The 22,237-nt window shown below is 42.4% G+C and overlaps 1 protein-coding gene across 22 annotated transcripts in view; it reads left to right on the top strand.

Annotated features, from left to right (window-relative positions):
* LOC128339534 (microtubule-associated protein 2-like) overlaps window positions 1-22,237 on the top strand; it is a 415,175-nt gene that overhangs the window by 31,052 nt on the left and 361,886 nt on the right. For 2 of the 22 annotated variants that reach the window (XM_053283638.1, XM_053283636.1), the window contains exons 2-3: window positions 19,053-19,224; window positions 20,088-20,238. The exons of the other annotated variants lie outside the window; for them this stretch is intronic. The gene's annotated coding sequence lies outside the window, so the exon portion shown is untranslated. The remainder of the gene's footprint in view (window positions 1-19,052; window positions 19,225-20,087; window positions 20,239-22,237) is intronic. 22 annotated transcript variants of the gene reach the window in all.

Raw genomic sequence — 22,237 nt, 5'->3', positions numbered from 1 at the left:
CATGGTAATCTATATAGCAAAAATGTATAACTTAAATTAATTAAAAGGTTAATTTTAGATGGTGTGCTAGGTAAAGAATCAGTATTGCATATCATCCCCATAAGCAAAGTGCCATCTTTAGGTGGTAAAATATTATCTTCTAGTTTTAGAATCCCTCTCTTGTATAACAGGGTGTATTTTTGTCATCAACCACTTGCCATGAGCATGTGAGATCACTTGGGCATGTCTGCACCCTCTAAAGTCTTCAGAGTCCAAGAGCATTGCCCTCTCTGTTCATGTGCAGAGTGGACTGTGGAATCCATTGCTGATTCTACAGTCCAGTGTATGAGTGGAACAGATCCATTCCTGTATCCACCAATATAGTTAGAAGTATAACCAATACAGTAAGGTTTGGCTTATTCTTACTCCCATAATGCACTATTGCAATATATGTGTACTATGACTCGCGTCCAGTCCCAGTTCCCTGAGAGTTGAGAAATTCTAGGGGCAGTGGTACTTGGGTTCCACATTCCCTTGGAGGAGAAACCACTGGGGGCTTATAGTCTCTGACATACAAAGAGAGTATGTCTTTATACAAAGTCTTTGTATAAAGACTTTGTATGTCAAATGTTTGATTTACTTACAAGTATATAAGTCACACATTGGATGGAGTTGAAAGTAGCAGAGCACTGTTAGAAACATGGCAAAACATTAGCCATTTTGGAAGGGCAGTATACAAATTAAATCAAGTCAATCAATCAATCAATCAATCAATAAAATTACATGGGTTTCCAGAGAATGCAATCCTTGCACCTCAAAGTGCTTCAACTCTCTGACCAGCTTCTGTACTCCATCTTCTTAAAATTCAGGCTGTATCTGTCCTTCACACCTGCTTGCCCGCACTTTTTTTTCATTGACAATAACACATGCCCTGGGACAGGGAAAGGAGATACCTTACCTTTTGCAATAACCTCTTCTGTCAGCTGTACAGGACAGCTTGCCAGACTTTCTTATCACTTCCCCTTCCAGGGTGAGAGCCATTAATGACAAGTGTCCTCCTGGGCTATCAGCCTAACAAAGAGATGATCAGCTAGCTTCATAACTGAATCTCGCGTCCATTGCTCTACATTTTGATGTGATAATTGAGTGTTGTGATGGTTCCCATGAAAAGAACACACTAGGGGTGTGCAATTCGGGATTTCGGGTGATTCGGCTCGGACCCGAACCGAATCACCCCTGTTCTGTTTTGTGCCCGAATCTGGGTCACCTGAATCACCCTTGATTCGGTTCGGATTCGGATTTAATCCGAATCTGAATCCGAATCGATTCGGGGGGGTAAAAAGGGGCCCAGGGGCAAAATTTTGGGGTGGGGTGGTAGTGCCCAATGGGTAGAGTCTACCACCCCAATTTCAGGGGGATTGGGCAAAATTCTGATTTTTGGTGAATTTTTAAAGTTTTAGCGACTTTGGGGCAGTTCAGGGGCATAGCATGGGATCTGGGCAAAAGGAGTGGGGTGGGGTGGTAGTGCCTAATGGGTGCAGGCTACCACCCCAATTTCAGGGGGATTGGGCAAAGGGCTGATTTTTGGTAAATTTCTGAAATTTTCATGGCTTTGGGGCAGATTGGGGCATATTGGGGCAGAAAGTGGAGCCTGGGGCAGAATAGTGGGGTGGGGTAGTAGTGCCTAATGGGTGGAGGCTACCACCCCAATTTCAGGGGGTTTGGACAAAGGGGTGATTTTTTGAGAATTTTTCAAGTTTTAGTGACTTTGGGGCAGTTTGGGGGCAGAAAGTGGATCTGCCCCAAAATAGTGGGGTGGGGTGGTAGCGCCTAATGGGTGGAGGCTACCACCCCAATTTCAGGGGGATTGGGCAGAGGGCTGATTTTTTGATAATTTTTGAAGTTTGGGTGTCTTTGGGGCAGATTGGGGGCAGAAAGTGGATCTGCCCCAAAGGAGTGGGGTGGGCTGGTAGATAGTGCCTAATGGGTGGAGGCTACCACCCATCCCCAATTTAAGAGTGATTGGGCAGAGGGGTGAATTTTGATGAATTTATTTGTATGAGGTTTGTCTTCATAAGGTGAAGTGTGCTAAATTGATTACTTCCTCATATTATTCATAGTAAAGGAAAGTGTGAAAAAGTGAAAGTGGGATCATGAGAGTTGTTTAATTGAAAAATAGCTCATTTGCTATGATAGAATGAGAATTCACACCTCAGAAAAAACTCCACCCATTAGGCACTACTACCCCACCCCACTATTCTGCCCCAGGCCCCACTTTCTGCCCCAATATGCCCCAATCTGCCCCAAAGCCATGAAAATTTCAGAAATTTACCAAAAATCAGCCCTTTGCCCAATCCCCCTGAAATTGGGGTGGTAGCCTGCACCCATTAGACACTACCACCCCACCCCACTCCTTTTGCCCAGATCCCATGCTATGCCCCCGAACTGCCCCAAAGTCACTAAAACATTAAAAATTCACCAAAAATCAACCGTGAACCAAATCACCCGAATTTTTCATGCCTGAAATTCGGGTGATTCGGCTCGTGCCCGAAAAATATCGGGGGACATCGGGGGTGATTCGGTTCGGCCCCGAATCACCCAAAATTGTTCATTTCGGGCACAGATCGTTCTGTGCCCGAAATTTTTTGCACATCCCTAGAACAAACATCCGTATTTGTGTGGAACACTTTTAGAATGGTTTTTAATTTTTTCAAAGAAAAAAAAGTACATGGAACTATGAGAAGGAACCCACGTACCTGTACATGTAGCCCTTTAAATGGAGCCAACTAACAGTGCAAGGCTACCTTTTCCTTTTCTGTCATTCATGAACTTAAAATAATTTCCATAAAGGTGAAATTGGCTAGACCAGGGGCTCTGGAGGTTGTGTCCCCAGATGGTGTTGGACTACAACTTGCATCACCCACAGGCACAATGACCAAACTATGTAGTGCAACATCTGGAGATGCACGTTTGAGCTATGTGATGGAAGATCACTTTAAGATCACTTTAAGCTATGTGATGGAATGGGCAGAAGGTAACTGTGTCTTGCCAGTTTCCAGTAGACTACGTGGCAACCACTGCTTGGTGGGATTCTTGCAAAGTTGCTGGGCTAGATGGACCTTGGTGGGATCTAGCAAAGCATTTGTTCTGCTCTCAGGCAAACACTGCATGCTCAAGCTCACTTAATATTGGTTACTTATGCATTATCTGCTAAGGAATACTGAATATGCATTAATAAATTTAAAACTATACTGAAATTTAAAACAAACTCTGGACCAGACAGGAATTCTACTTTAAAAAAGAAAAGAAGTAGACAATGCAACGCTGAAGCCATGGGACTTGTTGCATGGAACTAGAGAAAGTGGCTATAATTAAGAAAGGAAAAACTAACAGGCTCCCTGTCATGTCCCCACACCTGCCATTATATGTGTACAGTTATCAAGGTACTAATTCTAGAGGCCAATGCCTAAGTAACACTAAAGATGAACTAGGTCTTGCAGTTCTTCAGAAGTGCTCATCTGTACTCAGCCTTGTTATATCCCTTGAGAAATGTCTAGTTATGTGAGCCTCTTCTTGCACTGGAGAACTAGAACTTGGTTTGTTTTGTCTATACACTGACTTCTCTTAGGTCAAAAACTCATGGATGCTTGCTATTTTTGACTCTTCCTGAAAGAACTATTTATATTTCATTGGAGAGGTGGTGTGGAACTGGAGCTTGACTGTAAATTATTTTTTATAAAAAGGATTAAGACATTTCCTCTTAGATATGTGGGAATACTTTTGCTCTTGAGTGCGCATGTGTGTGTTGATATATTTTTAATGGCTGCAAAAGAGGAATAAATAGTGGTAGCCCCACCCCCAGATTCAAAGAGATTGAGCATGCATTATTGATTATATTAAAACAATAACAGGATCCTTTATGAACCAATGGAAATATTCTTGGATATTTAGATATTTATACAGTTCCTCACATTAGCTAAGACTTGATAGAACTCTTGTTAATTGCTGCCAGATTTCAAATAAGCAGATACTGCAAACACACAAAGCCCCCTTCAATTTGGAGCCCTGGATTTTTTTCAGTAATGGACACACACATCCTCTCTGTTTAAATCAACTGCAAACCCTTCTGGTACTGACAACTAAAAAAAAAAATTGCTTCTATTCTTAACATTCATCAGTTTCACAAACACATTCTGTATAACACCAGAGACTGATATCTAATTTTGTCTATTGATGGAAGGAAGAGATTTGCATTAATTTTATTGTAACAGTATTTGTATTGTTACTAAAACCTGGGGCACTTTAATCTTATAATATTGCAGTGTAATTAGGGTATAGTTGGAATCCTATACTTTGTTATTTAATTGAGTTGCATATCTCTTCCACGCCTTTCCCAGTATTTCATTTTTTCCCTTTTCTGTGTTGTTGCATTGTCCTATACTGTGATCAAGGGATCTCTCTTCCTCCCCCCCCCCCCCGCCCATGGCTGGTTGTCGCTAACAAGATTTAAGGTTTATTGTACAATCCCAAGATTTGTAGCTTTCCATTTAACTTTTTAAACGAGGCTTTTGCCTCTCATATGATTGCAAGTCTGAAAGCAGCACAGCGGTGCCTGCATCTTAAAACTGAAAGTTTGCTGACAGGGAAGGATCGTGAGCAAAATTGTAGCCTAGCATAATGGAAAAACACAATTGTATTGTTAAAGCCAATATTAATTAAAATTGTAGCTTTTATCCTGCCTTTCCACTCAGAGAGTGCCTTAGGCAGCTTACAACTAGAATAAAAATAAAATTAAACAAGAAAATTAACAAGAAAAACAGCAGGTTATTTAGTTGGCTCCTCCCCTGACTCCTGGCTGGTCACCCTAACCTCACCATAGCAGCAGTGGAAAAGTAGGGACAAGAAGACAAATACTTTCTCATGCTCCTGTCTCCCAGCTGCCATGAGCTTGTTATACTGCTTGCTAGTAACTTGCCTAGCAAGCAAGAAGTTGCCGGTTCAAATCCTCGCTGGTATGTTTCCCAGACTATGGGAAACACCTATATCGGGCTGCAACGTTATAGGAAGATGCTGAAAGGCATCATCTCATACTGCATGGGAGATGGCAATGGCAAACCCCTCCTGTATTCTACCAAAGACAACCACAGGGCTCTGTGGTTGCCAGGAGGTGACACCGACTCAATGGCGCAACTTTACTTTACTTTGGGGCAGGGTGGGTCAGGCCTGGTGTTTAGCCCTGGAAATGGCTGCTCTGCTCCATTATGAAGTAGGACACATGCGGCTTCCCCATGACTGACAGAGGAGGATCGTGGACAAAAAGAGGGTTGTATCAACCACACTGAAGACACTCAGAGGTAGAAATATTATTTTTAATAAAGCTGCTTCAAGCTAAATCTCTACACATTTTATACTGAAAAGAGGAAATTTCTCAGCAGCTAGATAAACACCAAAGCAGCATTCTAGTTTAGTTTACTACGTGTCCACAAATTATTGTCTTCAAATGTCAGCCAAGCTTGGAGACAGTAGATCTTGCATGAATAGTGAACAGCTCTGAATCAAGAGTGTGGGAAGCTGACTTGTGGGCGTACCCATAGGGCTTGGCAACTCAACTGAGTTTCTCATTCCTTTGTAAAGGCACGAGCTCACTCTCATGCGACACATCAATGTGCGAAGCTAGGTTTAAAAAAGTAATGTGATAATTAGAATACGTACATCTTCTCCTTCTTGGAAAAGATCTGTGAATTCAAGTAGGGCTTCTGGAGCCTTGCTATACATGGCTGTTTTGTCAAAAACAGACCTGAAAAATGAGAGAGCTGGTGTGGTGGTATTTGTTAGAGTGCTGGACTTACACTGGGAAAGCTCCCTGGCTGACCTTGAATCATACATAATCTCCGATTCTGTAACACTTCATAGGACTCTTGTGAACCCAAAACAGAAGTGTTTATATTTCTTATAAATACAATTTTAAAATAAATAGTAGTATTAGTTTATTTTCAGTGACCAGAAAAATACAGATACATAAAATTCATAAAGACATTAAAAAGAAAAAACCCTCAACTCAGATTATAATTATCTTCAGTAGATAGTAGTATTCGACCATTCAACTATATAACATGGTCTTATGAATTCTACTAGCAATTAGGCAGAACTTGGCAACTACATAAGAAATTTTGTCATCATGTTCCAATAAAAGATGGCATATAGAAATATCATCAGAACAGCCCAGAAGAGTTAATATGGGGTTATATACACACTGCAAATGTCCCTGTAAAAGCTACAATATAATAACACATGTGCTGTTGTTTTGATTGCTCCTGAGTCGCAGGGGCAGGATTTCTCTGCAAATGGAACTTTGTTAAATCTACCTTCGAGCACAGCAGTGTGCAAGATGTTGAACCGTGCCTGGGTAAAAACCCTGCGATACTTGGCTATCGTGATCTGGTTGAGGTATCTGGCAGGGCATGTACTCAAGATTTGGTTTCCTAACACTGCTTCTCCTGGGATAAGACCTTGATCAATCTTCTGTCCTACATCCAAGACTCTTTGACAGAGCACCAACCTGGCCTGGTCAAAGCTGATTGCTGTTAATGCTTGTGGTAACAGGCCATAAGTAAGCAACGTCTGCTTAAGTGAACGTTCCCATTTAGCAGTGAATTTGTCCACTAGCATCAGTGCTGGCAGCCCCAGGGGATAAAGATTTGACTTGAGCCAAGATGAAGTGCCAGATCTTAGATTCTACCCTGAGGAGCCCAGCCTCCAGCTGAAAGACTGCACTGGGGACTCCATTAGCTGTTTGGATTAACATCCTAAGGAATTTAGATTGTACTGCTTCTTATACTGGAACATTGGTATATGGGCTAAGTTGGGCACCATATAGCAGTTGGACCAGGGCTTTGGATTCAAACAGCCTTAATGCAGTGGGAATGAAACAGGCCCCTCTGGAGTAAAAAGGGAAAAAAAGAAAGCCAAAATGACTGATGTGGACTTCCGTGCATTTTGTAGCACATACTCAGTGGGCCTTACGACTTCCAGAGGACTGAAAGACTGTACCTAAATACTTGAAGCAACTGATTTGCTCAATCCTGCATCCATCGATAGACCGAGTCAGTGTTCTTGGGCACTTTGCAAATCTCATGATCTTGGTTTTGGTATAGTTGATCTGTAGGGCATGCTCCTTGCAGTAAAGAACAAGGGAGTTAAGTGCCCTTCTCAGACTGATTTGTGTTTGGGATAGAATTACAACATCATCTGCATAAAGGAGTATTGATACAGGTTTGGAGGCCAATTTTGGAGTGTGAAAATCAGAATTAGCTAAGAAGCCAACAAGATAATTTATATAAAAGTTATACAAGAGTGGTGCTAAATATAACCTTGTTTTATGCCTCTATTTAAAATAAATAAAATGGGGAAAACCCATCTGTTCTGCCCTGAGCTCCTTGGAGTTAGGACAGCAGACCCACATAATTAATACCAATCACCCATCTTTGGGATTCCCTCAGCAGAGTCATTCGATTGGCTCTCTTCCTTGGTTTCCTGTTGTCAATCAGATAAAAGAATTCTGTGTGCCTGAGGCTGCTGGAGACTGAGGGGGATACAGTCTTGGGGTAGTGTTGTTTTGGCTAAGATAGTAATCCGACTTTAATTTTAGTCATTTAAAAAATGTTATCTTGTTTTATATCATGGTCAACCCCATTATCTGCATTAGCAGAATGTAGAAAAGTGTGATATAAATGTTCTAAATCAATTAGTCTTATGAGGCAGAAGATTAAGTCTCAAAAGTACACCCAACAGGCTGGAAAACATCAATAAGAAAGGAGCAGTGCTTTAGTTCTTGTCATTTTCCAACACCATTCTGAGAGCATTTTCAGACAACAGGCTTTATCGTGGGTTTAGTGTGAGTTTGAATTCACCCCAAAAAAATTGATGCAAAAAGGGTTTTTTTAAAAACCCGGACATAAACTGGGCAATGTTCCAATGCCTAATGCAAAACCTGAATCGTGTATGGAGTGCTCCCCAATAGTTTGCAGGGACTTCAGGGTAAATCTGGCCAATATGTTAATGCACACCCACCATTCCAGAGGAGAAGTGAGCTAAAAGCTCCATCTGGAAATGCTCCTGATGTTTCACATCCAAAACAAATGACTTTTGCCTCTGGCAGTAGGGTGTTACAGTATTCACATTGCCTCTCATAAAATGAGACTTGAAGGAACTAGCATAGCTTTAGATACAAAACTGTGTCACTTGGAAATCGCACGGTGATCAGAAGTGAGAATTGTTCCTGTGTTGGACCTCAGCTAAAGAATATGGACAGCCTAGGCTTGTGTGTGCTTCCTCAGAAGTAAATCCAGTGGAATTGAATGAGGCTGACTGACAAGGAAGCCTGCATAAAACTGCAGCCTGAATGTGATAATTGCTTTCCTTGAGTTGAGTGGGCTCTTGCATCAAGCAGAGTGAACCTTAAAAACAGAAGGGCCAGGTACAAGTTCCCTCTCCCAACAGACATGTGGCTTCTAGTGAATCTATCTAAAAGTAATCCAAGCAAATGCTTGTCTGTCTAGCTCTGAAGAAACTCCAGTGATGAAGATTCTGCTATCTTTCTAGGAAGACCATTCAAGGGTCCCATCAATTTTACAATTAGAAAATTCTTTGCAGTCCATGTTAGAGTTGTGCATGAATGGCTCATGCATGGGTTGGCGGGGTGGGGAAGTGGTTTCCTTAAGGAGCTGGTAAGCAGGTCCTTAACTGCTCTGCTGCTGCCCTGCCACTTTTCTGCTGCTAGTGCTTGCCCTAGCAATAGCCACACTGGGCTGTGGTGCTGTTCCCTGCAGCCTCTGTGCGGTGTCGACACACACATGGCCAGCACACATGCATGCTGTCCATTTGCATGGTCAGCAAGGTTGCACAGCCGTTGCTAGGGCAAGCACCACTGGCGGGAAAGTAGCGGGGGTGGGGATGAGCAGGTAAGGAGCTCCTTACCTGCTTTTTGAGGGAACTGCTCCCCGCCCCACTGAGCTGGTTTGAACACCGGCGCCTGAGCCAGATTGGCAGTTCCTAGAGGAGGCGCTGAACTGGCTTGTGCACATCCCTAGTCCATGTTTAGGCTTCAGCTGGCAATCTGAACTTGTTATTTTTTGCCCATTTCTTCTCCAGACAAGGAGAACAGATGGATTCCTATCCTCCTTAGGGCAACCTTTTGTACATTTGAAGACTGATGAAAGGGTCCCCACCCATCAGTTCCCCTTCTTCAAATAAGGTAAATCTGTCTTATTTAGTCTTTCTTCATATAACATATTCTCAGTGATACCTTGAATTATCTCCCAGTGTGTTTCTGGGCCCAGTTCAAAGCACTGATTTAACCTTTAAAGTCCTAAATTGCTTGGGACCAAGTTACTTAGAAAGCAACTTGTCCCATGTGTCCTGCCACATGGGGTGAAGTGAGTGGCTACTAGGGAGAAGGTTTTTCTGGGTGGTGGCATCCCATCTATGGAATAGCCTCCCAAGTGAGGCTCACCTGGGTGCTTTCCAGACTGCAACCTTGAGCAAGCGAGGAAATGGTGTAAAATCCTACACTAACCAGTGTCCCCCTAACAGAAATTTCCAGACATTGTGGACTACAACTCCCATAATCCCCAGCCAAAGGCCATTGCAACTGGATGCTGCAACTGGATGCTGGATGCTGGGAGTTGCAACTGGATGCTGGGAGTTGTAGTGAACAACATCTGGGAATCCCTGTTAGAGGGAACACTGACACTAATCCTAACCAGCTTCAAAATGGGAATAAACCGATTGTGGCCATAGCTGTCTGAGTCTTTGAGGGGTGAGAGTGAGAGAAAGGAGGAGGAGAGGAAACAACCCCCACATGTGAAGCAAATTGGGGAGGGAGTTGTGGTGGGGGGAGAGGAGAAAAAACTCTATCTATCTATCTATCTATCTATCTATCTATCTATCTATCTATCTATCTATCTAAAGCTGAGAGGCAGAGACTTGGGGCGGGGGAGAGATGGCTCAAACTTGCAAAAAACCAACAACCCACAAACAAAACATCTAGTATTTTCTCACGCTCATACAATGCATTAAACTTGAAACACCAAGATAAGATACAATAACAGGCTGTGGCTGTGTGAACATTCCCATATGCAAGATGGTGTCAAAACCTAGATCGTACGAATGTACACCAAGCCTATATGTTGTGAAGCAATTTTAAGCTGCTATCTGGAAAGCACCCTGGTGTCTTTGTTCTTTTAGACACCATGCAATGCTGGATTTAGGAACAAGCTAAATAAACTACAACTTAGGGCCTCACATTATGAGGGACCTAGGAATACAGAAAACAACTAAATTTCAAGTTTTATATAATTGGTTGGAAAAATAAAGGAGAAAGGGGAAAACATAATTGAGAGTGTGTGCTTTATTACTGTGAAGGTGTTGAGGTAGTGTTGTTTTAAGAGATAACTACCTGGGCTGGGCACAGAGCATCTGCCCCTCCAGCTGGCCCACTAACCACCGCTATACCCCCCCACCACACTGGCATGCCCGGCTCTCTGGCAGGCCAACTGGCCACTCCCCCCACGCTTTCTGGCAGGCCAGCTGGCCGGCCCCTAACTCTCCCCCCCACCCCACACTTTCTGGCTTGCAGGCCAGCCAGAATAGCAGAAGCACCCAACCTACAGAGGAAAGGGCGGGAGAGCTGCACACCCGTCTCTGAGACAGCATGTGGGCATGCGCTAAGTGGAGAGCAAAGCCTTTGCAGTTGTTGCTGCTCCTCTCCATGCATGCCTTTGCCAGCAGGGCCAGGGAGACCTAGCAAGAGCCACGTGTGCCGCCTCCTCAGTCCCGGTGGGAAAGCAGCTTTGCCTCAGAGGTGACTGAGAGGGAGAGGCAGCACCTCAGCCATAGGCAGCACTGGCTGCAGGGCCCAGGGGGCATCCTTGTTACCCCCTCAGCTGCAAACAAGAGGAGCTAAAGCTAAAGGAGGATGGGGATGTGCCACAAGCACCAGGCATGTGTCGAGGTGTCCCTTGTGGGAGGCGGAGAGAATGGGAGGGAGTGTTGAAGTTAATACCTGAGAAATATTTGAGGTAACGTTGAAGCTGCAACAAGGAATCAATTGCTCCCAGGCACTGAACTCTTCTGGGCTGCCTCACTAGTCTCTATCTGCTGCTTGCCTCATGATTCTCACTCTCTCTTTGGGTGGGCACAGGACTCAGAGAGACAAAACACGTCACGTTGGTCATGTGCTCTGCACCATGGAATACGCAGGCACAGACATGGAAGCAGCTGCTGGGCAGAACAAGCAGCCGCGTATTCCATGACAGCTTAGTTTGCCCGGCCAGCGAGCAGCAGGCCGGGGACAAGAGGAGGGAGGACAACTCGGCCAGTGAGGTGCTGGAGAGGGCAAGGAAGGGGGACTGGCTGAGGGGCCTGGGGCCAATTGTCCTCCCTTGTCCAATGGACACTACACCCTTAAAAAGCGGAGATGGGGGCCCCTTAGCCCCTTGCCTTTTTCTTCTCTGCCCTCCCCCAACCTGCTGCAGAAGAACTAAAATAGACTTGTGGGCGGGTAGCATTCTTGGCAAGCCCTTTCTCTCAATCCTATGCAAATAATATCATACACTCTCCACACTTTGATCAGAAGCCAGCAGCTTGCCCCTGAGTCAGGGAAGGGAGAGGAGAGAGCAAAGAGCGAGCTATTTCCCAGCAAAGGCAGGGGCTCACAGGCCCAGGGATACCACTCCAATGGCTTTTTCAGTTTAGTAATGCTGAACTGTGTAATTCCTCTTGTGTTTTTGTACATTAGCGCCTCTGAAAATTTTAAAGAAATCATAATGTACTTTCAGTACAAAAGTATTTCTAATGCAAATAGGCTAATTGCAAGATTACTATTTTCTTAAATTATTTATTTATTTATTCAATTCGATTTGATTTGATTTGATTTATATACCACCCTTCCAAAATGGCTCAAGGCCAAAATTATTAGCTTTTCATTGCATCTTTGCCAAGTCTATATGAAAAAAGGAAACATTATGTCTAGTTTTTATTATTATTAATTTATCATATTTATATACCGCCATATCTATCTATCTATCTATCTATCTATCTATCTATCTATCTAGGCAGTGTAAACAATGTAAAACATAGCCAATATAAAACAGAATACACTTAAACTTTCACAGAATAAAAGCAGATAAAACAAATTCACAGAATAAAAGCAGTTAAAAAGTTTTAAATTAATTTCAAAAGCCTGAGAATACAAGTGTGTCTTGAAGGTTTTTTTAAAAAGCAACCAGAGAAGAAGATGCTCTTATTTTGACAGAGCATATTCCAAAGCCCTGGGGCAGCCACAGAGAAGACCGGGTTCTGAGTCGCCACCAAACAAACTGGTGGTAATTGCAACCAGACCTCAGCAGATGATCTTAATAGGTGTCACTGTTGGGGTTCATGACAAAGAAGACATGCTCTTAAGTACCCTGGACCCAAGCCATTGTGGGTTTGATAGGTAATAACCAGCACTTTGTATTTAGCTCAGAAAAATATAGGCAGCCAGTGCAGTTCTTTTAAAACTGGTGTTATATGGTCCCTTTGGGTTGTCCCAGAGACCAGTCTGGCTGCTGCATTCTTTACCAACTGTAGTTTCTGGACTTCATACAAAGGCAGCCCCATATAGAGTGCATTACAGTAGTCAAGCCTGGAGGTTACCAGCATATGTACCACTATGCTGTACATGGTCATTTACCTCCAGAAATGGACATAGCTGATTGTGAGGGCTTGGCCACAGCTGGGGGGGGGGGGGAGAGAGAGAGAGAGAGAGAGAGAGAGAGAACAGGAACAGGAACAGGAACAGGAACAGGAACAGGAACAGGAACAAATAATGAAAAGTTCAGTTAGTAAGAGTAGAAAATTCAAAATACAAAACAAGCTTGCTCTCTCTGCCAAGACCTAGCAGGTTCCAGTAGGACAAGCTCCCTCAATTGCTACCTTCCCTACCAGTTTCAGCTGCTGGTGTTTCAGCCTTCTGGCTCACACAACACTCAGCCTTCCTCCTCTTGGCCATTTAACTCTCCCTTTTTTCCAGTTCCAAAAGGATACCTTAACCAATCAGGGAGTTTCTTTCCTCAGGCAGTCAGAAACTTTTGTCTATGCCTGGAGACAACCAATCACAAACACTTTGTAACTTTCCCTCCAAAACTCTACAGCAGACTTGGCCGTTAGAGGATGCTACATTTTAACTCCTGCAGAGCTTGGAGGGAGCACAGAACAAACTGAAGAAAAACAAACCATAAAACATAATGAGAAGGAGTCATTCCTTTACACTGATGTATCAGCTGAAGGTGATAAAAAGTGCTCCTGGCCATTACCTCCGCCTGAGAAACCAGAGAGAGTTTGGGATCTAGGAGCACTCCCAAGATATGTATTTCTTTTTTTGTGGGGAGTGTAACCCCATCCAGTGCAGGCAGATATAAACCATCTCTCGGGTCCTGGCCCCCCAAAATCAGTACTTCCATCTTATTCGGATTCAATTTCAGTTTTTTATCCCTCTTCCAGCCCATTACTGCCTCCAGTCAGGCATTTAGAGACGTTATGCCATTTCAGGATGAAGTTGACATGGAGAAATAGATCAGGGTGTCATCTGCATATTGATAGCACCCTGCAGCAAACCTCCTGATGATCTCTCCCAACAGTTTCATGTAGATGTTAAAGAGCATTGGAGACAGTGTGGAGTCTTGTAGAACTCCATATAATAACACTTGCTTTGCAGAGCAACTGTCTCCAAGCAACATCATCTGGAATCTACCAGAGAGATAGGAACAGAACCATTGTAAAACAGTGCCACCCAATCCCACCTCCCTCAGGCACCCCAGAAGTATACCATGGTCAATTGTATTGAAAGCCACCAAGAGATCCAAAAGGATCAGCAGAGTCACACTCCTGTCAATATCTAGTTGGAGATATCCATCAGGCCAATCAAGGCAGTCTCAACCTATGCCCACTCAAAAGCCAGTTTGAAATGGGTCTAGATAATCTGTATCATCCAAAACTGCCTGGAGCTGAGAGGCAACCACCCACTGAATCACCTTGCCCAACCATGGAAGATTGGAAATGGGTCTGTAATTAGTTAATGGAGGGATCCAATGCAGGTTTTTAAAAGTAAGATTACAAAAGTACAATTACTAGATGAAATAAAACAAGTTGGGCAAGGGTCAAGAGAGCAGGTTGTAGGGTGCACAGTTCAAAGCAGTTTGTCCATATCCTACAGGAGTCACAAACTGAAAGTGATCCAATCTAATTCTATAAGAGGAGTTGCTGGACACCTTTGTAGTAGACCCTGAAATAACCATGGAATCTAGTTCAGCCTGAATACTTGAGATTTTATCCACAAAATCCTTTTTAATCCTTTTCGTTAGGTGCTTTTTTAAAAAAAAAAAATGCTATAGGGCCTCAAGCGTCACATAGCTTAGGGCCTCAGCATGTCTTAATCTGGCCCTGATGCCAGGTGAAGACCTTTCTGATCACTCAGGCTTTTAAAAACTGATTTTAAAAAGTTTTGTACTGTATTTTGTATTTCCTATTTTATATCATAATTTGTTCATTTTGTGTTATGTGTTTTAACTGGATGATTTTATTGTATTGTTGTGAGCCTCCCAGAGAATGATTGGTTATGGGATGACTAACAAATTAAGTTTGTTATTACTCCTCTTTGGGACTTTTTTGAAAATTGTGGAGACCGGAGGCCTATTCAAACATTACATTGTACATGTGTACAGGTGCCTGTACACATATACATATTTTAGTGTCAATTATATTCATGTGTTCACTTTAAAACTGAACTTGGGTACAGGCCCTCAAATGCAGGCTACAGATAGGAAGCATACTACCATACATGCTTGTTGAACATAACGTGAAGAACTATACGTGCGTACAGATCTGCACATGCATACACTGTACACAGATTGTTCATGTGTTGAACATAATATGTGAACAGGGTACACCAGCAGAGTGTGTACACCAGCAAAGTGTCACAATACACCAGCAAAAATCTGCTGTGAGAGTGGAGAGAGAGAAACTCTCTTAAGCCTGCTTCTTGCTTATACATTTTCTGATGAGGTTATAGTAGCAGTATTCTGAATGTCTATAAGAACTCATCCTACCTAAAAGTGTGCGGCTTGAGTTGCATTTGATTGCTTAGCAACCTTAGCATGTCTGCCAGCCTTCAGGTGGAGTGGGTTTGGAAGTAATTTGTGCTTCCTTATTCCAGTACAGACACCTGAACCTCTCTCAGCTTTAAATGACGGTCTTCATTCTCCCCTATTTCTAATGCTTGATTTTAAATAGAGATGAGAAAGACCAAAGCTCCTCAATTTTTAGCCCGGTGTTTACTCATTCTGTGCAATCCACGTCAGAATATGTCACAAGCAAAACACTGAAGTACGTTACTAACTATTAGTCCTGGAATGGAGGTCAGGAAGGAGTGGTAGAATCAGGAAGCTGAGAATTTTAACAGGCATTAGAGGGACGGAACCAGCTTGGATGGAGCAAATAGGCAGGGTGGCGGGCAGAGATCACAGGAGCAGGAACTGAGAGCATGGCAGTTAACTTCTTGCTCAGATAAATGGTAGAAGGTGGCCTGGAAGTATTTATAGAAAATACCTCTGTTTGATGGTCCTAAATTTCCCGGCAATCAATTTCATGGGATGACCCCTGGTTCTAGTGTTGTGTGAGAGGAAGAAGAATTTCTCTCTCTCCACTTTCTCCACACCATGCATGATTTTATAGACCTCTATCATGTCTTCCCGCAGTCGTCTTTTTTCTAAACTAAAAAGCCCCAGGTGTTGTAGCCTTGCCTCATAAGAAAGGTGCTCTAGACATTTAATCATCTTGGTTGCCCTCTTCTGCACCTTTTCCAGTTCTACAATGTCCTTTTTTAGATGTGGTGACCAGAATTGTATGCAGTACTCTAGGTGTGGCTGCACCATAGTTTTGTATAAGGGCATTATAATATTAGCCATTGTTTTTTTTAATCCCCTCCCTAATGCTCCCTAGCATGGAATTGGCCTTTTTCACAGCTGCTGCATATTGAGTCGACACTTTCAATGAGCTGTCCACCACGACCCAAGTTCGCTTTCCTGGTCAGTCACCGACAGCTCAGATCCCATCAGCATATACTTGAAGTTGGGGTTTTTTATCCCAATGTGCATCATTTTACACTTGCCAACATTGAACTGCATTTGCCATTTTGTTGCCCACTCACCCAGTTTGGAGATATCCTTTTGGAGTTCCTCAAAATCCGTTTTGGATTTCACTACCCAAAAGAGTTTGGTATCATCTGCAAATTTGGCCACCTCGCTGCTTACCCCTACTTCTAGATCATTTATGAATAAATTAAAAATCACCATTCCCAGTACAGATCCCTGCAGGACCTCACTTCTTACTTCCCTCCATTGTGAAAACTCTCCATATATCCCTACCCTCTGTTTCCTGTCTTTCAACCAGTTAGCAATCCACACGTGTACTTGTCCCCTTATCCCATGACTGCTAAGTTTTCTCAGGAGTCTTTGATGAGGAACTTTGTTGAAAGTTTTTTTGTATACTATGTAGGTATCCTATGTCAACTGGATCACCTTGATCCACACACATGTTGACACTCTCAAAGAACTCCAAAAGGTTCATAAAGGGAGATTTACCTTTGCGGAAGCCATGCTGGTTCTCTCCCAGCAGGGCCTGTTGTTCTGTGTGCTTTATAATTTTATCCTTGAGGATGCTTTCCATCAATTGGCCTGAAACTGACATTAAGTGAACTGGCCTGTAATTTCCCGGATCACCCCAGATCCCATTTTGATAATCGGTGTTACATTGGCTACTTTCCAGTCATAAGAACATAAGAACAGCCCTGCTGGATCAGGCCCAAGGCCCATCTAATCCAGCATCCTGTTTCGCACAGTGGCCCACCAGATGCCGCTGGAAGCCACGGGCAGGAGTTGAGGGCATGCCCTCTCTCCTACTGTTACTCCCCTGCAACTTCTATTCAGAAGTATCCTGCCTTTGAGGCTGGAGGTGGCCTATATCCCTCCGACTAGTAGCCGTTGATAGACCTCTCCTCCATGAAGTTATCCAAACCCCTTTGAAGCCATCCAGGTTGTTGGCTGTCACCACATCTCATGGCAGAGAATTCCACAAGTTGATTATGCGTTGTGTGAAAAAGCACTTCCGTTTGTTGGTCCTAGATTTCCCGGCAATCAATTTCATGGGATGACCCCTGGTTCTAGTGTTATGGGAGAGGAAGAAGAATTTCTCTCTATCCTCCAATACAGAGCCCGATTGCAGGGATAAGTTATATATTTTAGCAAGGAGGTTGGCAATTTCACATTTGAGTTCTTTGAGAACTCTTGGATGAATGCCATCTGGTCCAGGCAGTTTGCTAGTTTTCAGTTTTTCCAGATAGTTTAGAACATCATCTCTTGTCACTTCTATCTGACTCAGTTCTTTAACCTCCATCCCCAGAAATGAACAGGTATATGCTCAGTATCCTCTGCCGTCAGGGGCGTATCTAGGGTAGGGCAGGCAAGGCACATGCCCCGGGCGCCACTTGAAGGGGGGCGCAATTTTGTAAAATTAAAAAAAAATTAAAATGGCTACCGAAAACAAAATGGCCACTGTGCATGCTCAAATGGCCTCTGTGAGGCCCTAGGCCATGCCAGGCCTCACAGAGGCCATTTGAGCTTGCATGGCAGCCATTTTGTTTTCAGCGGAGATTATATATATATATAAATGGCCACCGCACATGCTCAAATGGTCCCTGTAAAGCCCTAGAGGCCAGCGAGGGGAGGAGGAACCTTTGCAGACCCACCCCACAGCCTTTAGGAAGCCCCCGAAGGGGCTATAGGTATTTTTAAAATTTTAATATAATATAAGTCACTGTACACATATTCAGTTTGGCACTATGTACAGAGAATCAGGGCTTGTGAATAATGAGCTGAAGCTTATGAGCTAGGATTGTATTCATTTGCTCTTACTTTGCATCTTGTGACAAGTGAGTTAAATGTGATGTCTTAATAATATGGCTATTAATGGTGAGTTTGTCTTTGATTCAGTGTGAAATCCATAATATTAAGGCCCACTGGGAGTTTCTTGCTCTCTTTCTCTCATTTTAACTGTCTTTCTGAAATATATTATAGATATATAAAATAGAATATATTCCAAGCTGTGACACAGTTTACTCTGCATATCCTTTAATTATTTTCAGAGTATCTGGGAAAAGCCAAATTCTCCATTTATTTTTAAAACTTATGTAATAGTGATGCTACAATGCATAGTAGAGAATTAGACAGGCACTTCTGTTTAGTTTTCCAAGTATACCTCCACATAGTATTTGGGTATTTCATGAGCCCCAGCATACTGAAATTTGTAGTTTTCCAGCACTTTTTGGTCTGGCTACACCCACAGCTAAATAGTTTTTGAAATATTAAAAGATTAACGAGCTTGACTTGTATTTTTGAGCTGATATTATGGTAAAGTTATCTGAAAGATGGGTGTCGGATGTTTGGACAGGGGGCGCAATTCCATTGCTTGCCCTAGGCGCTATTTTCCCTAGATACGCCTCTGTCTGCCGTGAAGACGGATGCAAAAAACTCATTGAGCTTTTCTGCAACCTCCATATCCTCCTTAATAATCCTTTTCACTCCCTCATTGTCTAATGGTCCAACAACCTCCCTGGCAAGTTTCCTGCATCTGATGTATTTAAAGAAGTTTTTGTTATTCCCCTTGATGCTTTTAGCTAAATGTTCTTCAAACTCTCTTTTCACCTCCCTTATTGTCACCTTGCACTTCTTTTGCCAGAAGTGCAAGGTGAAGTTTGTGTTCCTTTCTGTTCTCTTCATTTGGACAGGCCTTCCAATTTCAGAAGGAAGTCTTCTTCCCCATTATGGCTTCCTTGATGTTACTTGTTAGCCATGCTGGCATCCTCCTGGACTTAGTGGTCCCTTTGCTCCTTTTGGGTATACAATCTAACTGGGCTGCTAGTATTGCGGTAAACTCCATGCATTTTGGAGTGAAGTCACTCTCCTGATTTTCCTTTTCAGCCTTCTTTTCACCATACTCCTCGTTTTGGAGAAGTTTCCTCTTCTGAAATTCAAAGTGTCTGTGTTAGACTTCCTTGGTGATCCTCTTCCTGCGTGTATGCTGAATTTGATCGCACTATGGTCACTGTTCCCTAAAGCGTCGATGACACTGACATCACACACCAGGTCCTGAGTGAGTTCACGCAACAACTTTTTGTGTGAACACAATTCTCTTTTGTCTGTGGAAGGAGCTTCCAATAATGGAGTACCCCTTTGTTGAAAGTCTGGATGCTATTCAGTAGTATTCTGAATAACTATACGAACTCATCCTACCTAAAAGTCTGGATTGAGTTGTCATCTATTCACCATGTAGGTGACATTAGACACCATGCTAGTGCCATCAAGTCCAGCACAGCACATAGCTCTTGGTGATGGTCAGCCAAGCTGTGTGCTTCAGAGGGTGGTCAAAATATAAATGTTCTGCCATGTAAAATAAAGTAATATCTGTGGAATCGAGCTGAGACTGGGAGGCACATTTCCATTTGTTTTTATTAATCTGTATTTCTTACTCTGACAGATTTTAAATTAATATGAGCTTTTGAGCAGATGGCCATGCTTTAGAAATAGTCAAGTGTTGACAACTGATTAATGTTGTATGTATCTTGCATACCAGTCTGTTGTTCTCTAACAGCTGCCTGTTTTATGTTGACTAGAGATTAATTTAAGGGGAAATGTGTGGGAATTGCTGCGGGTCATATAGCCTTTGATTACTTCTGTGTCGTAGTTTGTTTTTTTAAAAAACTGAACAATGGCATCTTCACATGACTTCCGAATACAGAAGAGCCAGCAAAGACAATATCTTGGGATTTCATTTAATTTGGGTTTTGTGCTTCTGATTGTACTAGGCCAGCCAGCCAGCAAAAGGAATACCAGTTGTCAAATGAAAAAAATAAAGTACATCTCTATAAAATGTCAGCTGGTATATTGGAAAAGGTTTGGATATCCTAATCCTTGGCTTTTTCTTCTTCTCAGTAACCATCTTTCATTATTTTCCAGAGTCTCTTAGAAACATATAGAAGAGTTGAGCTTAATTCTCCTTGCTTGTGATCTCTGAGCTGTGACTCAGCACTTTCTCTTTGTTATGAGGCTGTGTGTGAAGGGGAACTAAAGATAATGCTCTTATGGAAAACACCAATAGCATTTCAAGGTGAATAATATTTTTCTTTGTTAAAGTTTTAAAGCTGCCTATCAAATAGATGTGGATTATCTCTCTCTGCTTCAGAACTATCTAGGCCTGGGTTTCTCAGAGTGGGTCTGCCTAAGGCGGCATGAGCTACTGAAAGAGGATCATGAACTTCTCCCGCCTGTTTCCACACCTATTTTGACAGTATTATTAGAGCTGGTCTATACAATATTTTTACCATGTGGTTCAGCATTTCTGTGGTGAAATGCTGAACATTTCACACGCCAGCCATACTGTGAACCGGAATTCAAGGCATTAGTTTGGGGCCATCATATAGAGACCTTCCCTGCTCCTGCTGGTTGTGACTACCTTTGGTGTGTGGGTTTAGGGTACAATTTTCTGTGACGGTCCCAGGTTTTGTGGTTAATTCTGGGAGGTAGGGCATTTGATGAGATGAAGATAAGATAACCATCCTTGTAAAAGTAACATGTAGACCAGTTCTGACTGAGCTAAGTGATAGAGTGCTATTTTGCTCTGTTTCCCCTCCATCCATTAATATTGTATGGCTAGATGCTGTGGCATGAATGTGATTTTGCTCCAACCATCTGTAGAGCTACATTGTGATGGGTCCAGTGGGGAACTGGTTTCCCTCGCTGAAGGTGCCTACTAAAATGAATAAATTTGGATTGTATTCATATGGGCATGGCTCAGGAAATCCACTAGTCTACTTGTCCTTGATGAGTAAAAATTGATGCCTGACAAGTGAAAAATGTCCTGACAAGTAATATACCAGCATAGCTTGAGGAAACATCTGACAAGTAAAATATTTTGTGTGGCTGGTGAACTGAGCCAACATTTTTTGACCCCCGTGTTATGAATGTAGATGAGCTGTCTATCAATTGTATACATACCATGTTTGTGTCAAATTACAGCAGGTTAACAGTTTGTGCAAATTAATGGGTTTGGATACTGCTACACACATTTGACTTTTTCTTGGAACTATTTAATTCAGTCAACTTAAAATTATGTGTTTTTAGTAAATAATAAATGTTGCTCAATAAATGTTGTTATAAATGAAATAATAAATGTTGCTCAATATTTACTTCCTTTACTTTATTTGAAAACCCACTTGTGAAATCTGGTAACACTAATCTAATAGTGAGCTCAAAAAGACCCATGTTGCCATCTCTCCCTGCCCTCTTTTATGTTTATTTTTTAATGGATTTGGCAGAGACCCTAGATTTAATGTAAAATATAAAATTATTTTAAGGATTATTATTGATAGTATGCCAGTTGAATAATATAGGGATGATGTCTGACACTGTAATGAGACCTGATAGCCTTCAAGCAATTATTCCTTCAAATAAAATATTCATACACTTCCCCCTTCAACTCAAATATCTCCTGAAGCTATGAATAAAAAGATAGGATGGTTAGCAGTTTAACACTCCCTTATATTAATTGCTGTATCAACATAAAGGAGCTATTATGAGACTTTTTACCATCTGGGGGTCATTTACTATGGACATACAATGATTTACTCACCCTATTTACATTCGTTGGGGTCTAATTTAAAACTACAGTTTTTCTGAAGGGTTATTTTAGACCCACATGAAAGGTTGCACAGTATGGAAAGGGTTACTAAGGTCTTTCACACAACAATTTGGGGTATTTTGCAGGAGGAAAGAACCCCAACCCTGATTCCCACCGATGATTAGAGCCTCCATTTGGTCACTTCACCACTCAGATGACTGCAGCAACTTCTTTGTCCATAAAGAGAAAAGGGGAACTAGGTCCTTCAAGTATCCCATGATGTACTGTGCTCCCAGTAAAGAGACAGGTCTTAGTACAGCATCAGCTATCCACGACTGGCCCCTCTAGCCACTGAACTCTGTGATAAACATGGCCTCCGGCAGCCGAGAACAATTTTAAACAGTGAATTCAACATAAAGTCAAACTCTAAGGTTATGCAGCTGCTGTTTTTGTCCTCTCTTAGTTAAAATCAAGGTTAAAAAGTTAGGCT

Source organism: Hemicordylus capensis, chromosome 1, assembly GCF_027244095.1.
Source record: "Hemicordylus capensis ecotype Gifberg chromosome 1, rHemCap1.1.pri, whole genome shotgun sequence".
NCBI classification, from domain to species: domain Eukaryota; kingdom Metazoa; phylum Chordata; class Lepidosauria; order Squamata; family Cordylidae; genus Hemicordylus; species Hemicordylus capensis.
This window is presented reverse-complemented; position numbering and strand designations above follow the sequence as displayed.